Source organism: Grampus griseus, assembly GCF_964374135.1.
Source record: "Grampus griseus genome assembly, chromosome: 16".
Taxonomy (NCBI): Eukaryota; Metazoa; Chordata; class Mammalia; order Artiodactyla; family Delphinidae; genus Grampus; species Grampus griseus.
The window spans coordinates 61,120,114-61,141,060 of record NC_139010.1 but is presented as its reverse complement, the minus strand read 5'-3'; the positions used below and the strand labels follow the sequence as shown (position 1 = coordinate 61,141,060).

General features: G+C 39.1%; 1 protein-coding gene across 2 annotated transcripts in view; it reads left to right on the top strand.

Annotated features, from left to right (window-relative positions):
* Positions 1–1,384: 1,384 nt before the first annotated feature.
* NT5C2 (5'-nucleotidase, cytosolic II) overlaps positions 1,385–20,947 on the top strand; it is a 103,625-nt gene continuing 84,062 nt past the window's right edge. For both annotated transcript variants that reach the window (XM_082674366.1, XM_082674365.1), the window contains exon 1: positions 1,385–1,463. The gene's annotated coding sequence lies outside the window, so the exon portion shown is untranslated. The remainder of the gene's footprint in view (positions 1,464–20,947) is intronic.

Genomic DNA, 20,947 nt, shown 5'->3' with positions numbered 1-20,947 from the left:
ATTTGCTTAGTGCCATGGTCTTTAGACACAAACTCTGGCCTTTTTCCATGTGCCCTTGGTTTAAAGGTAGTGTCAGACTACCTTCCAACTCCTATTTCTTCTCCCCACATATCCTTGAAAAATCTAGTAGGTGAGAGCCCCAAGCCCTGTCCTCAGCCGACCTGAAGTTGGCTCAAAAACACGAGAGGGTAGAAATGCTCCAGCAGAGCACGTATTAAAAAGTCTTGGAGGTTTTAGCTGACTGTAAGTTCAATGAGTCAGTAGTGCAGGTACCAAGAACTTTATTGCTTGAATGCAAGGCAGTACAAGGAGGAAGCTACAGTCCTGCTCTGCTCTGATGGTACCACAAACATTTGGTTCAGTCTTGGGCAATGTACTCTAAAGTAACCACAATCAAACCGAGTAGGTGCGTGAAAAGAATGAGGACAAAGACCCTCAAAACGAGGACAAAGGAGAAACAATGGAAGGAATGGGAGATACTGGTCTGGAAGAGAGAAGACCTTGGGCAGAAGTCTTCAAGTATCTGAAAAGTGGAAGGTGGGAGAGAGATTAGACCTGTTTGTTCTCTGAGGCACCAAGGGATAGGACTTGGGCTAGAGAGTGGACGCTTAAGAAACACCTTCTGGCTAGTCAGAGCTGCCGAGACTAAGGAATGCATTGCTCTGGAAATAGTGGCTTTCTGTCACTGAGGAGTCTTCTTTCAGGTGCAAGTTGGTGGTGGGTGGGTGGGAGTTGATATAATAATGAACATTTCTTGAGTGCCATGTGCCAGGACTGTGCCGAGGATCTTACCTCTGTTATCTTATTTCATCCTGTCACCACCCCATGAGGTAGGTACTGTTGTTATCCATCCCTATATTGAAGATGAGGGAACTAGGTATGATGAAGTCAGGTGTATCACCCAAAGTGACACAGTTGGCGTGTTGTGGAACTGGGGTTCCAACCCTTTCTGACAAACTCCAAAGCCGGTACTTTCAGTCATCATTGGGATTCAGGCGTGGTATGGGAGTATGGACCAGAGGGTTTTTGAGGTCCGTTCGACTGTAAGATTCTGTGGCTGGGAAAACGGTTGCCCCCAACCCCCTAAGAGAAAGCGTAGGAGTGTAAGTGAGGTAGTCCAGGGCCCTGCAGAAGGCCCAGGGATGGAGACCTAAAGGACATGGAAGGGTTGTCAACGTGCGTCACCCCATAGCTCAGCAGCGGGCAATGTTTTGTTGTTTGAAGATCCCCAGACCCACGCAAGGGACCGAGACGCAGGCCCCCCTCGCGGTTCCACTCCCGCAGCGCGGCCAGGGAGCGTCGCGGAGGCCGGGTTCTGCGGCGGAGCTGGGGGACGGAACAGCGCTATGGTCCCTGGCCGGGCGCGAGCCGGGGGCGGTGCCGGGGCGGTGGGGGCTGGGAGGGCGCGCGCCCGGGCGGCTGCGGCAGTTGCGCTCTGGGTTTGCTGCCGTGCGGTGGGGCCGGTGAGTGCGGCGGGACCCGCGGGCGGGAGGGGAAGGAGCGGGCGGGCGAAGGAGCGAGGGAGGGTGAGCGGTGGAGCGCGCGACCTGGGCCAGGGCCCCCCTCCTGCCCCCGCCACTGCCCTACCCGGCCGCTACGCCCCTCAGGCCCCGCGCGTCTGGGCGCCAGCCTGCGAGCTCGCGGACCCCGCACGCCTCCAGCGCCAGGTAGCCCCCGCCTCGGAGCAGCCCCTTGCTCCGCGCCGCGGCGACGCCCCCAGCCCCACGTCACGCTCGCGCCATTGTTTCCTGGCCTTGGGCTCGCTGGGAGCCGCCTTACCCTCGGAACGCGGCCCCTCGCCTCGCCGCTTTCCGGCCCGGTGCCCCGCTTTTCCCTCACGCTGGTGGCAGCCCCCGTGCCGCCTCGGACGGACGCCTCTTTACTCAGTTGTGCTTATATTTTACGGCCGACACCTGGCCTCCTCCCGTCCGCACCCGAAGCCTGCCTTTCCGCCCTGTTAATGAACCTCCCCACCCCTTGCGCGTTCCCGGTCAACCCCGAGGAACTAGCTAGCCGCTGTGTTAGGATGCAAGGTTGACAGCGTTGTAGCAAGAACCACCAGAAATTGCCAACTGAAAGCCCACATGCCAGTTTTCGTCGTTTGCAGCACTTCCTGGAAAGCTCACACCGAATTGCAGGCCGCCGCAAAAAAACGTGCTAGTTGTTTCCCAATGGCTCCCAAGTCAGGGGCCAACTGTCCGGTGGCAGTCTATTCCTTTCCTTTTCCTGGGTTACGCCGAAGCCCTCGAGAGCCGAGAGTGAGATGCAAATCTGAGGCCTAAACCATTAGTTGTAAGCATGACGTTTGGGGGCTTTTACTTCGGTAGGCCTTAGCTTTTAAAGGCAGTAGGAAAAATAAAAAAATAAAAATAAAGGCCATAGGTGGAGTTGGATGTCAGACGTAGTGTTTTCCCGGCTTTGGGCCGTTATTTTGAGGATGCATTGTTAAGTGCAGTGCTCTGCAGTGATTAGTAACCATTATAGGGTTGTGTGTGTGCGACTGTGCGTGTTCGGGTGCGGACAGGTTCTTCTTGATTGAACTTGTTTCGTAATGCGTATATACTGTTCATTTTGCCTCTTAAGGCAGCGGATGCAAACTCTGGTAACTGTAATGTGAAACAGTGCTATTTACCGTGGAAACGTAATGTTATTGAGGTTTTTTAAGATATTTACCTCGACACTTTTCAACACTGGTTAGAATTTATCCAGATGAAGACATCCAGGCCTGAAGAGATTAAGTTCAAGAAGACACAGCTTGTAATTAAAAGCAGAACTCTACACGCTGGGCTGATGCTAGCACACACAGACTTTTTATTTTTGAAATGCATTTCTATTGCAGTGTAAGCCACTACATTTCGGTATAGGTGCTGCATTACTCTCATCAACCCAGACTTTAAATTTTATTTAATTAATTTTTAATACATTTTAAAAATTTATTTTTGGCGGTGTTGGGTCTTCGTTGCGGTGCGTGGGCTTTTCCTTGTGGCTTCTCTTGTTGCAGAGCACGGGCTCTAGGCACGTGGGCTTCAGTAGTTGCAGCACGGGGGCTCAGTAGTTGTGGCACGAAGACCTAGTTGCTCCAAGGAAGGTGGGATCTTCCTGGAACAGGGGTCGAACCCGTGTCCCCTGCATTGGCAGTCGGATTCTTAACCACTGCGCCACCAGAGAAGTCCCTAGACTTTAGATATTTAGAGTTAAGTGATTAGCTAATCTGTAAAATGAGAGGGCCAAAGGAGTTGTTTGCAAGGGTTCATTCCGTTCTAAGATTTGATTGTATTGTTTGCAAATTTACAATCAGCCTCAAGTTTCCAAAAGTTTATAATTGTAGGAAGATTTATATAGATATTTACATAGGGTATCTGCAAACCTTACTAGTGATACCAGGTGTATCTTCCTAAAGAAAGCCAGATTACAGTAGAATGTTAGGAGGAATGTTCATTCATCTGTCTCTAGGCTATTTCTACTGTTTAATGGGGGAAAGAAAGAACACAAAACATGTTTTTTTTAAAAAGTACATTTTTTTTTTTTTTTTTTTTGCGGTACGCGGGCCTCTCACTGCTGTGGCCTCTCCTGTTGCGGAGCACAGGCTCCGGACGCGCAAGGCCCAGCGGCCATGGCTCACGGGCCTAGCCGCTCCGCGGCATGTGGGATCTTCCCGGACCGGGGCACGGACCCGTGTTCCCTGCATCGGCAGGCGGACTCTCAACCACTGTGCCACCAGGGAAGCCCTAAAAAAGTACATCTTTTTATTGCTTACCTCTCTTACCAAAAAGCTTAAATTCAATAGTAAAAAAAAAAAAACCAACTTTATCATGTTGTTTATGATAAATAAATACATATCTTTTCCAGTTCTTATGTACATATAATTTTTATGTAGTTATAATTGCTGTGTACATATTTAAAATTTTGCAGTTCCGCACATTTTGGGGATGTCCATGTGTCTAGAGAATTCATCTACTTTTCATTTGCGGAGACTCTGTAACATGCTTTTATGCCCAGTAGTCAACAATGCCGGGCATACAGGCTCTCAGTAAATTTTTGTTGAATGAATGTAATATTTTGAGCTGCTTAGACATCTCGGAACACAAAATGTTAAATATCACAAGGCATATGTTAAATGACATGTGAGCAGTAAAGGCCATCAATGCAAAGGCACGTGAGCCAGGAGGCAGCATCACATATGTTTAAGGACCTGGGTTTTGGAGTCTGGGTTTGAGACCTGGCTTTGCCACTTAGCATCCATGCACCCTTAGAGAACTCAACCGTAGAGAGCTTCACTCAGTTTCTCTCACCATGAAAACGGGGAAAATAGAACAAATTTCAAATTTCACAGAGTTGTGTGAGGTGAATGGGATAATTCCATTGAAGCAATACAGGCACACATTAAATTCTCTATAAATGTTAGCTGTTATTACTGTTTTCTTTTCATTCAAAGTGGAGAGATTACTGTAGGTTGGCGGGATCAGGGAAAACATCATAGAGGAGGTGACACTTGAGAGTAGGGAGAGGATGCAAAAGTGGGCATATTGAGGGTTTACTGAATGGATTGTTCTCACTAAAGCAAAGGGTTTGGTAGAGCAATACTATGAGATAAAACTGGAGAGGGAGGACTTCCCTGGTGGCGCAGTGGTTAAGAACCCGCCTGCCAGTGCAGGGGACACGGGTTTGATCCCTGGTCCGGGAAGATCCCACATGCCGCAGAGCAACTAAGCCCGTGCGCCACAACTGCTGAGCCTGCACTCTAGAACTCGTGAGCCACAACTACTGAGCCCGCACTGTAGAGCCTGCAAGCCACAACTACTGAAGCCTGCACGCCTAGAGCCCATGCTCTGCAACAAGAGAAGCCTCCGCAGTGAGAAGCCCATGCACCTCGCCGGAACTAGAGAAAGCCAGCATGCAGCAACAAAGACCCAACACAGCCAAAAATAAATAAATAAATAAATTGATTAATAAAAAAAAACCTGGAGAGAGAAATTCTAGTAAACTGTTTCCAAGATATGCTACATGGGTTTCTTGCAGATAGAACAGAATTAATGAAGTAAGACAGCTCGTATTTATGAGTAGCTGGTGTTTGTTTCGTTTTTTAAGTTCAGACCTGAAAAATTATTTGCTTTAAGGAAATTGATAGCAAATTGTTATGCAGTGCTAAGGTCCTTGTTATTTGACACAGTAAATCCTTTTTTTTAAAATAATTTTTTTAAAGCATTAAAAAAAATTAGTTATTTTATTTATTTTTGGTTGCGTTGGGTCTTTGTTGCCGCGCGCCGACTGGGCTTTCTCTAGTTGCGGCAAGCGGGGGCTACTCTTCGTTGCGGTTCGTGGGCTTCTCATTGCAGTAGCTTCTCTTTTTTGAGGAGCACTGGCTCTAGGTGCGTGGGCTTCGGTGGTTGCGGTGCATGGGCTCAGTAGTTGTGGCTCGCGGGCTCTAGAGCGCAGGCTCAGTAGTTGCGGCTCACGGGCTTAGTTGCTCTGCGGCATGAGGGATCTTCCCGGACCAGGGCTCGAACCCATGTCCCCTGCATTGGCAGGCGGATTCTTAACCACTGCACCACCAGGGAAGCCACACAGTAAATCTTATATGACTTCTTACCATTTGAAATTTGTGTTCTATGATTGGTTACCAAGGTTTGCAGTGGCTGTTTTTTCTTTTCCTTTCTGTGGAAAACAACTTTAGCAGCAACTCCCACCCCCACCCCACCCCCCACCAAATAGCAAAATTGCCAGCAGAACAGCAAAATAGCCCCCCTTTTAGGTGGAATACATACTCCAAAGGATTAAATTGCCTTGGAGAGTGTTGAACTATTTGTTCCTATCTTTTGTGTGTTTCTTTTGGTTGGGAAGCATTATCAGGAGTGTGAGATGAAAAAGCCTGCTGTGTCAGGATCTCCTTGGAAAGAGAAGACTGAAATCTGGTGCCTGAAGTTTAATGGCTAAAAATACGTGTGTGTGTATGTATATATAAATATATATACATATATATTTATATACATATAGAATATACATCTCAGTAAATTTGTTGGGTACAGTAGGCCCGTCGTATCCGGATGCAGAGCAGGGGAAAAAAACAGAGGGGCGACTGTAGTACTCCATTTTATGTAAGGAGCTTGAGCATCCGGGGATTTTGCTATCTGTGATTGGGGGGGTGTCCTGGCACCAACCCCCACAGATACAGAGTGACCGCTGTATTAGTATTTCTGTTTCCAATGTCCAGTGGAGTATATGTTTTTTAATGCTCCTTGGTTCAGTTTAATGTGGTTTCTTTAATGTTTTAATTTAAATTTATTCAAAAATATGAAATATTTCAAAATACAGGAAATAATGTAATGATCATCTTAATTATAGACCATCATATTTATTTTGTGGTTTTTTTACCCATTTTCTAATTGTGTAGTCTCTCTTTTCAATTGACTATATTTTTCAAAGGGATAAAATTACAGATACAGTTGAGGCCTGTATGAATCCTTGCTGATCCTATTACCCTCTCTTTCCCTATCATGAATTGAGTAATTATCATTCCCATTATGTTTATATACTTTTACTAGTATGTATATATCCCTGAAAGTGCATATACTTTTGTTTAATGTATTATGCACATGATTCTGCAACTTGGTTTTTTATTCAACATTGTTTTTATTTTTTTTGAAGATATGATTTTATGATAAAGCACTGGTGAAAGAAGCTCAAATGAAGATTTTTTTGGGGGGAGGTGGGCAGTGTTTAACTTCTTGCCCATCCTGTGTTTCCAAGTCTGTCCCAATGTTGGGGCTATTCTTTCTTTTTTTAATTTTTTTTATTGATGTAACATTGATTTATAACATTATATAAGTTTCACAAGTACAGTGTTTTATTTCTACTTCTGTATACCCTTTGCTCACCACCAAAAATGTAGTGTCCGTCCATCACCATACAGTTGCTCCCCTTTACCTATTTTGCCCTCCCCCTCCCACTTCCCCTGTGGCTCACTACTACTCTGTTCTATGTTTTTGTTTGGTTTGGTTTGTTTATTTATTGTTTGTTTATTTTTTATGTTCCACATGAGTGAAATCATGTGGTATTTGTCTTTCTTCATCTGACTTATTTCACTTAGCATGATATCCTTAACGTCCATCAATGTAGTTGCAAATGGCAAGATTTCATCTTTTTATGGCCGAGTAGTATTCTATTGTGTGTGTATGTATATATACCCCACATCTTTTCATCCACTGATGGGCACTAGGTTGTTTCCAATCTTGGCTATTGTAAATAATGCCGGGATGAACATAGGGGTGCATGTATCTTTTTTCAGATTAGTGTTTTCATATTCTTTGGATAAATACCCAGAAGTGGGATAGCTGGATCATATTAATTTTTTGAGGAGTGTCCATACTATCTTCCATAGTGGCTGCACCAATTTACGTTCCCACCAACAGTGTATGAGGGTTCCCTTCTCTCCACATCCTCACCAACACTTGTTATTTCTTGTTTTTTTGATAGTAGCCTTCCTATCAGGTGAGAGGTGATATCTCTTTGTGGTTTTAATTTGCATTTCCCTAATAATTAGTGATGTTATTTAACATTGTTTTTGCTACATATCCATGTTGGTAGATATATCTTTAGTTCATTCATTTTAATTTCTCTATAATATTGCATTATATGAATAAGCCAGTTTGTTTATGAATATTTAGGGGTTTCTGCCTTTTTTGCTATTAGTAACAGTGCTGTAATAAACATTCTTGGATGTTTCATCTTGTTTACATGTGTGAGAATTCTAAGCCTAGGGAATTCTTAGGTGGTAGGATATGAGGATCTTCACCTTTATTAAATAAAGCTGAATTATTTTCCAACATACTAAACACAAAACACCCATCAGCAGGTTGTGAGAGTTCCTTTTTTACCATATCCTTACAAACATTGATATTGCCAGACTCTTAAATTTTAAAATCAAATTAAATTTCATTTTAATTTGTTTTTCCATTTATTGTAAGGATTTATTCCATTTGCATCCATTTATTGTAAGGTTTTGTTTTCTATAAATTGCTTCATTCTTTTTCTGTTGGCTCATTTTCTTTTCCATCATTAGTTTGCAGCTCTCTTTATCTCTATACTAATCCTCTCTCAGTTATGATGTTGCAAAAATCTTCTCAGTGGTTGCTCTTTACTTTTTGTTGTGCATAAGTTTTACATTTTTATTCCAACTTTTTATTTGAAAAATTTCAGTCCTGCAGAAAAGTGCAGTGATAGTTCAATGAATACACTTACATCTTTCACCTGGATTCACCAACTGTTAACATTTTGCCATATTTACTTTTTATTTCATATATACATTTTTTTCCTAAACCATTTAAAAGTAATTTGCAGACATCATGGCACTTCATCTCTTAAAAGATATACTTAAACAAGGATGTCCTACAAAACTACAGTATAATTATCACATTTAATATGAATGCAATATTATTATCTAATATACAGTGCATATTAAAAATTTCTCAATTGTCCCAGTAATGACCTTTATACTTAATCTCCAACCCCACCCCTGGTCCAGGATCATGAGTTGCATTTAGTTGCCATGTCCCTTTAGTTACTTTTAATCGACAACAGGTCCCCAGACTTTTGTTTGTTTTCATAGTATTGATATATTTGAAGAGTCCAGGTCAGTTGTTTTGTACAATGTCCTTCAATTTGGATTTGTCTGATCATTTCCTTAGATGTTTAAATTCAGACTAAATGTTTTTGGCAGGAAGAAGCTTTAAATTTTAACATAGATTTGTCTATCTTTTCCTTTATGGTTTGTGTTGTCTTTTATCCAAGAAAACCTTCCCTCCCTTGATGTCATAGGGCTCTTCGTCTCTGTTTTCTTCTAAAAGTTGTATGGTTTTGCTTTTTTTTATATTTAGGCTTATAAATGCTGTTTATTTTTTCTGCTTAGTGTACCTTTAATGTGGTGTTCAATTAGCATTTGTGTTACACATTCTTTTTCTACCATTGTGTTTGTCATAAAATTACTCTGTAAATTCATAAAGACTGGATGGCTTTTGTTATGCACTAAATTGTGAAAATTCTGAGTTATCTGATCATGCTAAAGGTGTAGAGCTGAAATATTCTGTGTGAAAATTGTAAAAATAAAGATATATTTGTAAGAATTGAAGCATGGTATGCTGTAAATAAGACCAAGATGAAACATCAGGATCTTTCACAAATCTGAAATCAGTAAATGCCATATTTTTAACCTTGGATTATTGACTTTTGCAGTAGGTTTGATGAGATAATCCTATGTGGAACTAAGCTTTTGGGAAGGAAAGAAACCTACAGATAGTAGATTAAGATTAGATTTAGGATACTTACATTGACATGAAAAAATGTGTGAAATTGTATAGCCTTTGCCACATAATTGACACTCTGAAGTTTTGACTCTGAAAGTAGAAACCTATTATAACATTCCTCCAAACATAATGTACTACATTGTGCAGAGGCCCCTACATTGTGTAGAGGCCGCAAGTAGTAAACACTGTGGGCTCTAGTATAATAAATAAAAATTTATTACGCACTGTGTCAGCCGCTCTTCTTAGCACCTTGCACTTATTAATGCATTAAATCCTTGTTCCAACTCTGACCGTTTTGGAGTTGAAGAAACTGAAGTGATTGTATAATTTGCTCAAACATAGAGCTAAATTAGTGTCGGAGCCAGGTTTTGAACCCAGACAGAATGGCTCCAGAATCTGCACTCTTCACTACAAGTATAATTCTGTGATCCTGGTCAAATTATTTAACTTCTCTATGCCGTTTTCTTCTTTGTACAATTAAGATAATTGTACCTAATTCATATGGTTGTTGTGAGAAGTTAATTAGATAAAATATGTATAGAGTTTAGAATAATACATGAAAACAAGTGAGCACTCAATAAATGTTAGCCATTATTATGTTAGCATTACTAAGGCATTGAACTTATGCGTATCTCTGAATTTTTACCAAATAAGTGAAGTATGCCATAAATATTGTATATATATAAAAAAGTAGAAATACCATGGTGATTATTTCTGCCTTTCTGGTTTTTATCTCTTTATTATTTTGAAAGAGGAAAGATAACAGCTAAAACAAAATTGAATGGTGAACCAGGAGCTCATTGGTAAGAGAATGAGTTCTTTTTGAAATAAAGCAGAATTTTTTATCTGCTTTTTAAAAGAATATTCAAGAATGATTACTAAAGGTGCAAAGTGTTATATATTAGCTGAATGTAAAAACTTTTCAGCTTTGTTACCTTTACGCTTTTGAAATTATAGTTTAATTATAATTAATTAATTATAGCTTAGTTAATTATAGCAGTGTTTTGAAGAAATAAAAGTCATATTGTGGTCCCACTTTATCTGCAGTTTCACTTTCCACAGTTTCAGTTGCCTGCAGTCAACCATAGTCTGAAAATATTAAATGGAAAATTCCAGAAATAAACCATTCATAAGTTTTAGACTGTGTGCTCTTCTGAGTAGTGTGATGAAATCGTGCACCATCCTGCCTGGGATCCACAATCACTGACATCCTCATGGCTCAGTAATCCAGGATCGCCCAAAGCTGCTGATCCTCCTGTGACATATCGTCAGAAGGTCAATAGTAGCCTAACACTGTATCACAGTGCCTGTGCCATTCACCTTACTGCATCTCATTACGTAGACAATTTATCATCTCACATCATCACAAGAAGGATGAGTACAGTAGCATAAGCTATTTCGAGAGAGAGAGACCACATTCATATAACTTTTGTTACAGCATATTGTTGGAATTGTTTTATTATTAGTTATTGTTGTTAATGTGCTTCTTATGTGCCTAATTTGTAAATTAAACTTTATCGTGTATGTATGTATATATAGGGAAAAATACAGTTTATATAGCATTCTGTACTACCCACAGTTTCGGGCATCCACTGGAGATCTGTACTACATATTCTCAAGCCCAGTCATTTAAAATGTTTTCTTTACATACTCTTGTTCCTTTTTGTCAACAACCATGTTATTGTTGAAGGTCTGGTATTACTCAAAACATTCAGTTGGAAGCAACCTTCATGCAGATGTAGAACAAATATTGCATTCTGTGTGATATGGCAGAGGTAATGGAATTCTAGGAGTAGCAGCAGTAAAGTGTTCAGGATAACATAAAATTCGGGTCTTTTTTGTATATTTTTGGAACTTTAGGAACGTATGCAATAAATTTACATTTTCTAGTTACAGTTTCAAACTAGAGATTGGAGCATGTTGTTGCTTGAAGAGGAAAAACAAATTGTCCAGGCAACAGGTATTACATTTCTTATTTGACAAGATCTCTTCTCAGCTTTGTTATTTTCTATCAGAGAACAAGGAACCTTTTGTTCCAAGGCCTGGTGTCGAAATGTTAGCAAAATACTACATTAATCAAGCTAAGAATCTTACTCGTTTTCTGAACCAAAAGTACGATTTCATGAAGATTCATTTAGAGCATTAAAAAGAACTTGTGTAATATTCTTGCATTTTCAGGCTTATACAGAACTTAGCTCTTGGAAAGCAAAGCGCTCCAAGTGTAGAGATTTAGGAGTTTATTTCTGCCTGTATATATCAAGTCTGTAGTTCAAGGAACTGGGGATACAGCAGCGAACAAAACAAGTCTCACCCTCATGAAACTTACATTTTAGAGAAAAGGACTTGATAGTACCAAACTGTCAAATACATTATGTCTGGAAGTGCAAATGTGCAAAAAAGAAAAACAAAATGGGGTGAGAGGATAGCAAGTGATATGTGTGGATAGGTAAGTGCGATTTTATTAGTTGGAATTTGTTAGCCATCTGTATCACTTGGTGTGTAAACTATGAATGTTGGTCTTTTACACAAATGTATAGTATAACTTGGGGCAAATGATATAAAGAACTCTGAATGAAAATAATGAAATGAAAAATGAACAAAAAACTGTTCCTCATAAACTAAAAGATAGGAGTTAATGAAACATTTAACACAATTTATATGTAACACACTTTTAGGAGTCTTACTTTTTGGGAAAAATTAATATTCCTCCATTTTAAAATATTTTATGTGATTATTTTCCTTCATGTATTTTATGATTAGAAGGAACAAAGGTTACAAGAATACTTTCAAAGCTAAATTTTATTTCAAAGTGCTGTTCTTTGAGTTAGGGGTGACCCTATTAACTACAGATACTGTGACTTAGGTTTTCAGCAGTATTGTTAGACAAATTAATCTAAATTTAGATCTGACTTACCTTGTTTTCCAGGGAATGTATTTGTAAGTAAATTGGTTTGTGGTCTTGTTACAGAGGGGACCCTTGATGGCAACATGATGATATAACCATCTAATTTACCTCTGTATTTTCTTGGTTTTACTTGCTCATCTGTCAAGGATTAGGATTATCAGGGGCTATGCGTAATGATACCAGGCATACAGATAGACGATACAGCTTTAACTTTTCTCTTCCCATAAAGTAAACTAGTTTAATATGACTAGTGTCATATGCAAGTAAAGTTGTATTTATGAAAATAAAATAAATTTCAGCTGGTGAGAAAATTCAAAAAAGCCATTCAAAATTATCCTTTCCACTCAAGTCTCAGAGCAGTGTTCATTGTTCTTAGAATGACAGTGGTTGATTATAAAACTTATAAATTCCTAGTTTTGTATTTCAAACACAAGATAAATTCCAGTGAAGTTTAGTAAAACACTGAGTGTTCATATTTACTTAACTGCTATCATTACCCTATTATCTATAGTGACACACTAATCCCATTGAAAGATGAATATTTGGTTCAAACTGCCATGTGTGTAAAACACTTTGCCTGATGGACCTGTGCTACATACTGTGTTTAAGTGCTACTTACTTCTTTCTAAGTGAGCTACTGACATGACCTGAAAGAGACATTAAAACGGCCTTGCTAACCAGGCTGCAGATTGCTCACCAGGCTTACTCTGCAGTTTCAGTTACTCTTTGCTTCCTGTTTTCAGAAGTTACCTGAAGCTTTTGGGGCAGCTGGTTTCCCTTTCTTTGGGGGAGGATGATGTTAGTGGTGAAGGGAACTATGTATGTTTTGCCTATGAAATATTTTTAAAGTGTGAAACTAAAATATTTTAAATGCCTGAGAGTTCATTTCAGTTGTTACTCTCCAGATACAACTACTTTGCAGGCTGGATATTTTATATTGAAACAAAGGACTGTTTCAATATAAACTGTACCACTATTGCTTGGAAGGAATTAAAATTTGAGCTTTTTATTCAGCATTAGTCACTGCTGTACCTTACTGAAAAAACTACTCTTAAGCTTGACACTGTAAACAGGTGACAAATAAAATGTTTACCTACTTATTGGAACATTTTTTTTTTTGCCAGATGATAATGTCTATAATTTTACTGTCACTGTAAAAAATAAACATTAGATAGACTGACTCTGTGAATAGAGTCCAAAAGTCTGTCATAGTCATGCTAACATGTGTTAGATAAGATCATAGGAAAACCAAATAAGGAACTTTTTGAAGATGATGATTTAAGAAAATCTCACCCCTGTACCTTCACATAACTTATATAGACTTCATGGCAAATTTTATTTCATATTAGTGATAATATGGTTATTTAATCATTTATGTTTACATTTTTAGCAGAATAAAATCTTGTGTTATCTTTGCTGAGACTCTGTAACTTGAATTTTTAAAATAAAATGTATTCTGTTTAGTTCATGAATGATCCAAGAAAGTGCTTTGAATTTTTCCTACAAATAATTTGAAGAAAGTAATACAAAAAGAAGTTAAAATATATGGGGGAAATCTTTTTTTTAGTGTAATTACTATCTCTAATTTGTAAGGAAAGAGGGAAAGAAAAGCCTGACTTTTAAAAAACAGTTTTATTGAGGTATAAATACATACCTCATACATAAATACATATACAAACTATATATTTAGAAGGTACAATAAGTTTGACATATGTACATAACCATGAAACAGTCACCATAATTGAGGTAATGAACATATCACACCCCAAAGTTTCCTTGGGCCCCTCCCCACCTCACGCCTCCACTCTGGGCAACCGCTGATCTGCTTTCTGTCACGGTAGCTTAGTTGACATTTTCTAGAATTTTATGTAAACAAAATCATGTAGTGTGCACTCATTTTTTTGTCTTCTTTCACTCAGCATAATTTTGAGATTTATTCTTGTTGTATATCAATAGTTCATTCCTTTTTATTGCATAATCATATTCCATTGTATGGATATGACAACATGTATCCATTCACCTGTTCATAGACATTTGGGTTGTTTTCAGTTTCTGACTATGACACACAAAGCTGTTCTGAATATTCATGTGCAAGTCTTTATATGGATATATGCTTTCATTTCTCTTGGACAATTACTTGGGAGTAGAAAGATTGGGACATAGAGTAGATGTTACGTTTAACTTTTAAAGAAATGGTGGGAGTTCCCTGGTGGCCTAATGGTTAGGATTCCGGGCTTTAACTTCATGGGTCTGGTTGAATCCCTGGTCAGGAAACTGAGATCCTGCAAGACCAGCAGCGCATTAAAAAAAAACAAAACCGAAATGGCAAATTGTTTTCCAAAGTGCTTGTACCATTTTTATATTCTCACCAGCAGTGTATTGGAGTTCTAGTTGCTCTTTATCCTCATCAAATTTGGCATGGTCAGTCTTTTTTTTTTTTTTTTTGGCTGCACCTCACAGCACACGGGATCTTAGTTCTTCGGTCAGACTTTTTAATTTTAAATATTCTAATAGGCATGTAGTAGAATCTCATTATGGTTGTAATTTGCATTTCCCTGCTGATAAATGATGTTGAGTATCATTTCATGTGTTTATTTGCCATCTATATATCTTTTTTGATGAAGTGTCTACTCAAACACTTTGCCCATATTTTAACAATTGGATTCTTTGTCTTGTGTTTTGAGAGTTCGTATATGTTCTGGATACATGTTGTTTTATCAGACGTGTGATTTGCAAATATTTTCCCCCAGACTGTAGCTTATCTCCTCCGCTTTTCCTCCCAAAGAGTGATAGAAAACATTTTAATGGAAACATAATGTGAAAATACAATTTTGTTTTGTTTATATTCCTCTGTTAGCCATGAAAAGGGACAAGTTGAGTATACAAACAAGGTTGAAGAGACAATATTTAAACTTCCTAAGGGAGTAAAATATTTTAAATGTTTTTACATCACTCGTATACCATAATGTGCAAAACCATATAAACCATAATGTGCAAAACAGATTAACATGACTTGTAATGCCAACCTAGTAGTAAGTTGATTTATTGTTTTATTTTATCTATCATCCCCTCACTTTACTGAGGTCTCTGAACAAATATTGTTTCCTTATAGATACCTTCCAAGGTTTTCCTACAATATTATCATTGTCATTCTTTATCTCTTCACCTTATTTGTTTTACCTATACCATATACCACTTATCACTACCTGACACAGTGTGTTTGGTTACTGTCTTACTCCTCCACTAAGATGTAGGCTCCATGAGGCTGAGAATTTGTCTCTTCTGTTGTCGCTTGTTTTTTCCTCCTCTTATTGGTGTCTTCTGAAGAGCAGAAGTTTTAAATTTTGATGGAATCTAATTTATCAAGTTTTTTCTTTTATCCATTGTGCTTTAGGTTTTGGAACTAGGAAATTTTGACTAACCCAAAGCTCACAAAGACTTTCTCTTATGTTTTCTCCTAGAAGTTTTATAGTCTTAGATTTTACATTTAGGCCTACAGTGCATTTTGAATTAATTTTTGTATATGCTGAGAGGTGCCTGATGGTACTGGCTAGGATAGAACCTCCAGTACAATTTTGAGTAGAAGTGGTGAGACTGTACATCTCTTTTTTCCTGATTTTAGGGGGAAAATATTCAGTCTTTCACCTTTTTAGTATGATGTTACCTGTAGGTTTTTGGTAGATGCACTTTATCATACTAAGGAAGTTACCTTTATAAGTAGTTTGCTGAGAGTTTTTATCAGGAAAGCATGTCGAATTTTGTCTTATACTTTTTCTATATCTATTGAGATGATCATACAGTTTTTCTTCTTCCTTTTTTTTTTTTTTAAGTCAGCTAATACGTTGACTGATTTTAGCATGTTAAATCATCTCTGCATTCCTGGGATTGACTCCACTTGGTTGTATTATTCTTTTAAAATATTGTTGGATTTGATTTTTATTTCTATGTGATCAGTAATAATTTCCCTGCTTTCATCTGATTCTAGTTACTTGCATCTTATCTCAGTTTCCTAGTCATTGTAGTTAAGGTTTGTCAATTTTGTTGGTCATTTCAAAGAATGAACGTTTGGTTTCATTGATTCTGTGTTTATTTATTCTCTATTTTATTTATTTCTTCCCTAATTGTTGTTATTACCTTCCTTCTGCTGGGCTTGGGCTTAGTTTGTTCATCTTTTTCTTGCCATTCTAGTTCCTCCAGGTATAAAGTTAGGTTATTGATTTGAGATGTTTCTTCTTTTTTAATGAAGGCATTTACAGCTGTAAATTTTCCTCTGAGTACATACGGCCTTCCCTGTATCTCATAAGTTTTTGGTGTTTTGTGTTTTTGTTTTCTTTTGTCTCTTAACTATTTTCTGGTTTTCCTTGTGATTTCTTACTTGACCCTGTGGTTGTTAAAGAGTGTGTTGATTAACTTCCACATATTTGTGAATTTTGTAGTTTTCCTTATCTTATTGACTTCTGGCTTTATTCCGTTATGATAGAAGAAGATACTTTGTATGATTTCAATTTTTTAAACATTAATAAATTTATTTATTTATTTTTGGCTGCATTGGGTCTTCGTTGCTGCGCGTGGGCTTTCTCTAGTTGCAGAGAGCAGGGGCTACTCTTCGTTGCAGCGCGCAGGCTTCTCATTACGGTGGCTTCTCTTGTTGTGCAGCACGGGCTCTAGGTGCGCAGGCTTCAGTAGTTGTGGCACGCGGGCTCAGTAGTTGTGGCTTGTGGGCTCTAGAGTGCAGGCTCAGTAGTTGTGGCACATGGGCTTAGTTGCTCCACAGCATGTGGGATCTTCCCAGACCAGGGCTCGAACCCATGTCCCCTGCATTGGCAGGTGGATTCTTAACCACTGCGCCACCAGGGAAGTCCCTAAACATTTATTAAGATTTACTTTATGGTTGAACATATGGTCTATCCTGGGTAATGTTCCATGTGCACTTGAGAAGAATGTATATTCTGTTGTTGGGTGGAGTGGTCTATATGTGTCTCCTAGGTTTAGTTAGTTTATACTTGTTCAAGACCTCTATATCATTATCAATATTAGTTTTAATAAATGTATTTATTTATTATTTTGGGCTGTGCTGGGTCTTTGTTGCTGTGTGCAGGCTTCTCACTGTGGTGGCCTCTCCTGGTGCAGAGTACGGGCTCCAGGCACACAGGCTTCAGTAGTTGTGGATCGTGGGCTCCAGAGCACAGGCTCAGTAGCTGTGGCCCACGGGCTCAGCTGCTCCGCGGCATGTGGGATCTTCCTGGACCAGGGCTCAAACCCGCGTCCCCTGCATTGGCAGGCAGATTCTCAACCACTGCACCACCAGGGAAGTCCCGGATCATGTCTTTTTAATCCTTTCTGTGAAACTTTGCCTTCAAAGTAATTACTAATGAGGAAGGACTTATTTTTGCCATTTTGCTATTTGTTTTCTGAATGACTTAAACCCTTTTTGTTCCTCCATTATTGCCGCCTTTTGTGTTTAGTTGATGTTTTTAGTGAACTGTTTTGATTCCATTCTCACAAATTTTATTTTATTTTATTTTAATTTTTTTCTGGGGTGGTACGCGGGCCTCTCACTGTTGTGGCCTCTCCCGTTGCGGAGCACAGGCTCCGGACGCACAGGCTCAGCGGCCATGGCTCACGGGCCTAGCCACTCTGCGGCATGTGGGATCTTCCCGGAATGGGGCATGAACCCGCGTCCCCTGCATCGGCAGGTGGACTCTCAACCATTGCGCCACCAGGGAAGCCCACAAATTTTATTTGTAATTAAAGAAAATTTTTTTTGGCTGTGTTGGGTTTTCGTTGCTGTGCAGGGGCTTTCTCTAGTTGTGGCGAGGGGGGGCTACTCTTCATTGTGGTGCGCAGGCTTCTCATTGCTGTGGCTTCTCTTGTTGTGGAGCACAGACTCCAGGAGCATGGGCTTCAGTAGTTCTGGTGTGCGGGCTCAGTAGTTGTGGCTTGTGGGTTCTAGAGCACAGGCTCAGTAGTTGTGGCGCATGGGCTTAGTTGCTCCTTGGCATGTGGGCTCTTCCCGGACCGGGGTTCGAGCCCATGTCCCCTCCATTGGCAGGTGGATTCTTAAACACTGTGCACCAGGGAAAGTCCTCACAAATTTTAATAATGTTGTATTTTCATTTTGAGTCAGTTCAAAATAATTTCTAATTTCTCCTTTGATTTCTTCTTTGACCCTTGGGTTATATAGAAGTGTGTTCATTCATTTGCAGATATTTGGGGATTTTCCAGGTATCTTTCTGTATTTATTGCTAATTTAATTTCATTGTGGCCAGTGAACATACTTTGTAAGACTTGATTCTTTTTCAATTTCAATTTATTGAGACTTGTTTTATGGCCCAGAACATGATCTATTTTGGTAAATGTTCCATGTGCACTTGAAAAGAATGTGTATTCTGTGCTTGTTGGGTGGACTGTTTTATGAATGTCAGTTAGGTCAAGTTGGATGATAATGTTGGTCAAGTCTTTTCTATCCTTAACAGACATCTTGTCCACTTGTTCTATCAGTTATTGAAATATTACTGAAATCTCCAGCTATAATTGTGGTTTTGTCACTTCCTCCTTGCAGTTCTACAAGTTTTTGCTTAATGTATTTTGAAGCTCTGTTATTAGATGTACATAAGCATTTATGATTATTATGTCTTCTTGATAAATTGACCTGTTTATCATTAAGAAATGGGCTTCCTTAAACCTGGTAATATTCTTTGATCTGAAGTATACTTTGTCTAATGTTAATGTAACCATGCCAACTTAATAAAAAATTTTTTTTATTAGAGTATAGTTGATTTATAGTGTTGTGTCGGTTTCTGATGTATAGCAAAATGATTGTTTTATATATATATAAATATATATATTTTTTCTTTTTCATCTTTTCAATTATGGTTTATTATGGGATATTGAATATAGTTCCCTGTGCTATACAGTAGGACCTTGTTGTTTACCTATTTTATATATAGTAGTTTATATCTGCTAATCCCAAACTTCTAAGTTATTCTGCCCCCATCCCCTTTCCGGTAACCTCAAGTTTGTTTTCTATGTCTGTGAGTCTGTTTCTGTTTGTATCATATTTGTATCATATTTTAGATTCCACATATTAGTGATATCATATGGTGTTTGTCTTTCTCTTTCTGACTTACTTCATTTAGTATGATAATCTCCAGGTCCATCCATGTTGCTGCACATGGCATTATTTCATTTTTTTATGGCTAGTATCCTATTGTGTATATATATGCAACATTTTCTTTATCTAGTCATCTGTCAATGGACATTTACATTGCTTCCTTGTCTTAGCTGTTGTAAATAGTGCTGCTATGAACATCGAGGTGCATGTATCTTTTTGAATTACAGTTTTCTCTGGATATATGCCCAGGAGTGGGATTGCTGGATCATATGGCAACTCTATTTTTAGTTTTCTGGGTTTTTTTTAAACCTCAGGATGGAGGACAGACTTTATTTATTTATTTATTAACTTATGTGAACCACTTTATTTATTTTTTGGCCACACTGTGTGACATGCATGATCCTAGCTCTCCGACAGGGAATTGAACGTGTGCCCTTGTCATTGAAAGCGTGGAGTCCCAACCACTGGACCATCAGGGAATTCCCTATTTTTCGTGTTGTTGGGTTTTTTTAATATAAATTTATTTATTTATTTTTGGCTGCATTGGGTCTTTGTTGCTGCACCCAGGCTTTCTGTTGTTGCAGCGAGTGGGGGCTACTCTTCGTTGCAGTGCGCAGGCTTCTCACTGCGGTGGCTTGTTTTTGTTGCAGAGCACGGGCTCTAGGTGCGTGGGCTTCAGTAGTTGTGGCACGTGGGCTCAGTAGTGTGGCTCACGGACTCTAGAGCGCAGGCTCAGTACTTGTGGCGCATGGGATCAGTTGATCCGTGGCATGTGGGATCTTCCCGGACTAGGGCTCGAACCCATGTCCCTGCATTGGCAGGCGGATTCTTAACCACTGTGCCACCAGGGAAGTCCTAGATTTAGTTTTTCTAAGGAACCTCCATACTGTTTTCCATACTGGTTGCACCAGTTTACATTCCCACCAACAGTGTATGAGGGTTCCCTTTTTTCCACACCATCTCCAGTATTTGTTATTTGTTGACTTCTAAATGATGGCCATTCTGACCGGTGTGAGGTGATACCTCATTGTAGTTTTGATTTGCATTTTTCTAATAATTAGCGATGTTGAGCATCTTTTCATGTGCCTATCGACCATCTGTATGTTTTCTTTGAAGAAATGTCTGTTTAGGTCTTCCACCTATATTTTGATTGGGTTATTTTTGTTGTTGTTATTGAGTTGTATGAGCTGCTTATATACTTTGGAAATTAAGGCCTTGTTGGTTGCGTCATTTGCAAATATTTTCTCCCAGTCTGTAGGTTGTCTTTTCATTTTGTGATTTCCTTTGCTTTTCAAAAGCTTATAAGTTTGATTGGGTCCCACTTGTTTATTTTTGCTTTTATTTTTATTGCCTTCGAGACTGACCTAAGAAAACATTGGTACAATTTATGTCAGAGAATGTTTTGCCTATGTTCTTTTCTGGGAGCTTTGTGGTGTCATGTCTTATATTTAGGTCCTACAGCTTTTTTTTTTTTGTTTTTTTGATTGGGGTAGATATTTAAACTTAATGTAATTTTAAAAATATGGTTGAGTAAAATTCTACCACCTTGCTATTTTTTTGTTTGCTTTGTTTCCCGTTTCTCTTTTTACCTCATGTTTTGGGTTGATTATTTCTTGTTTCCATTTTATC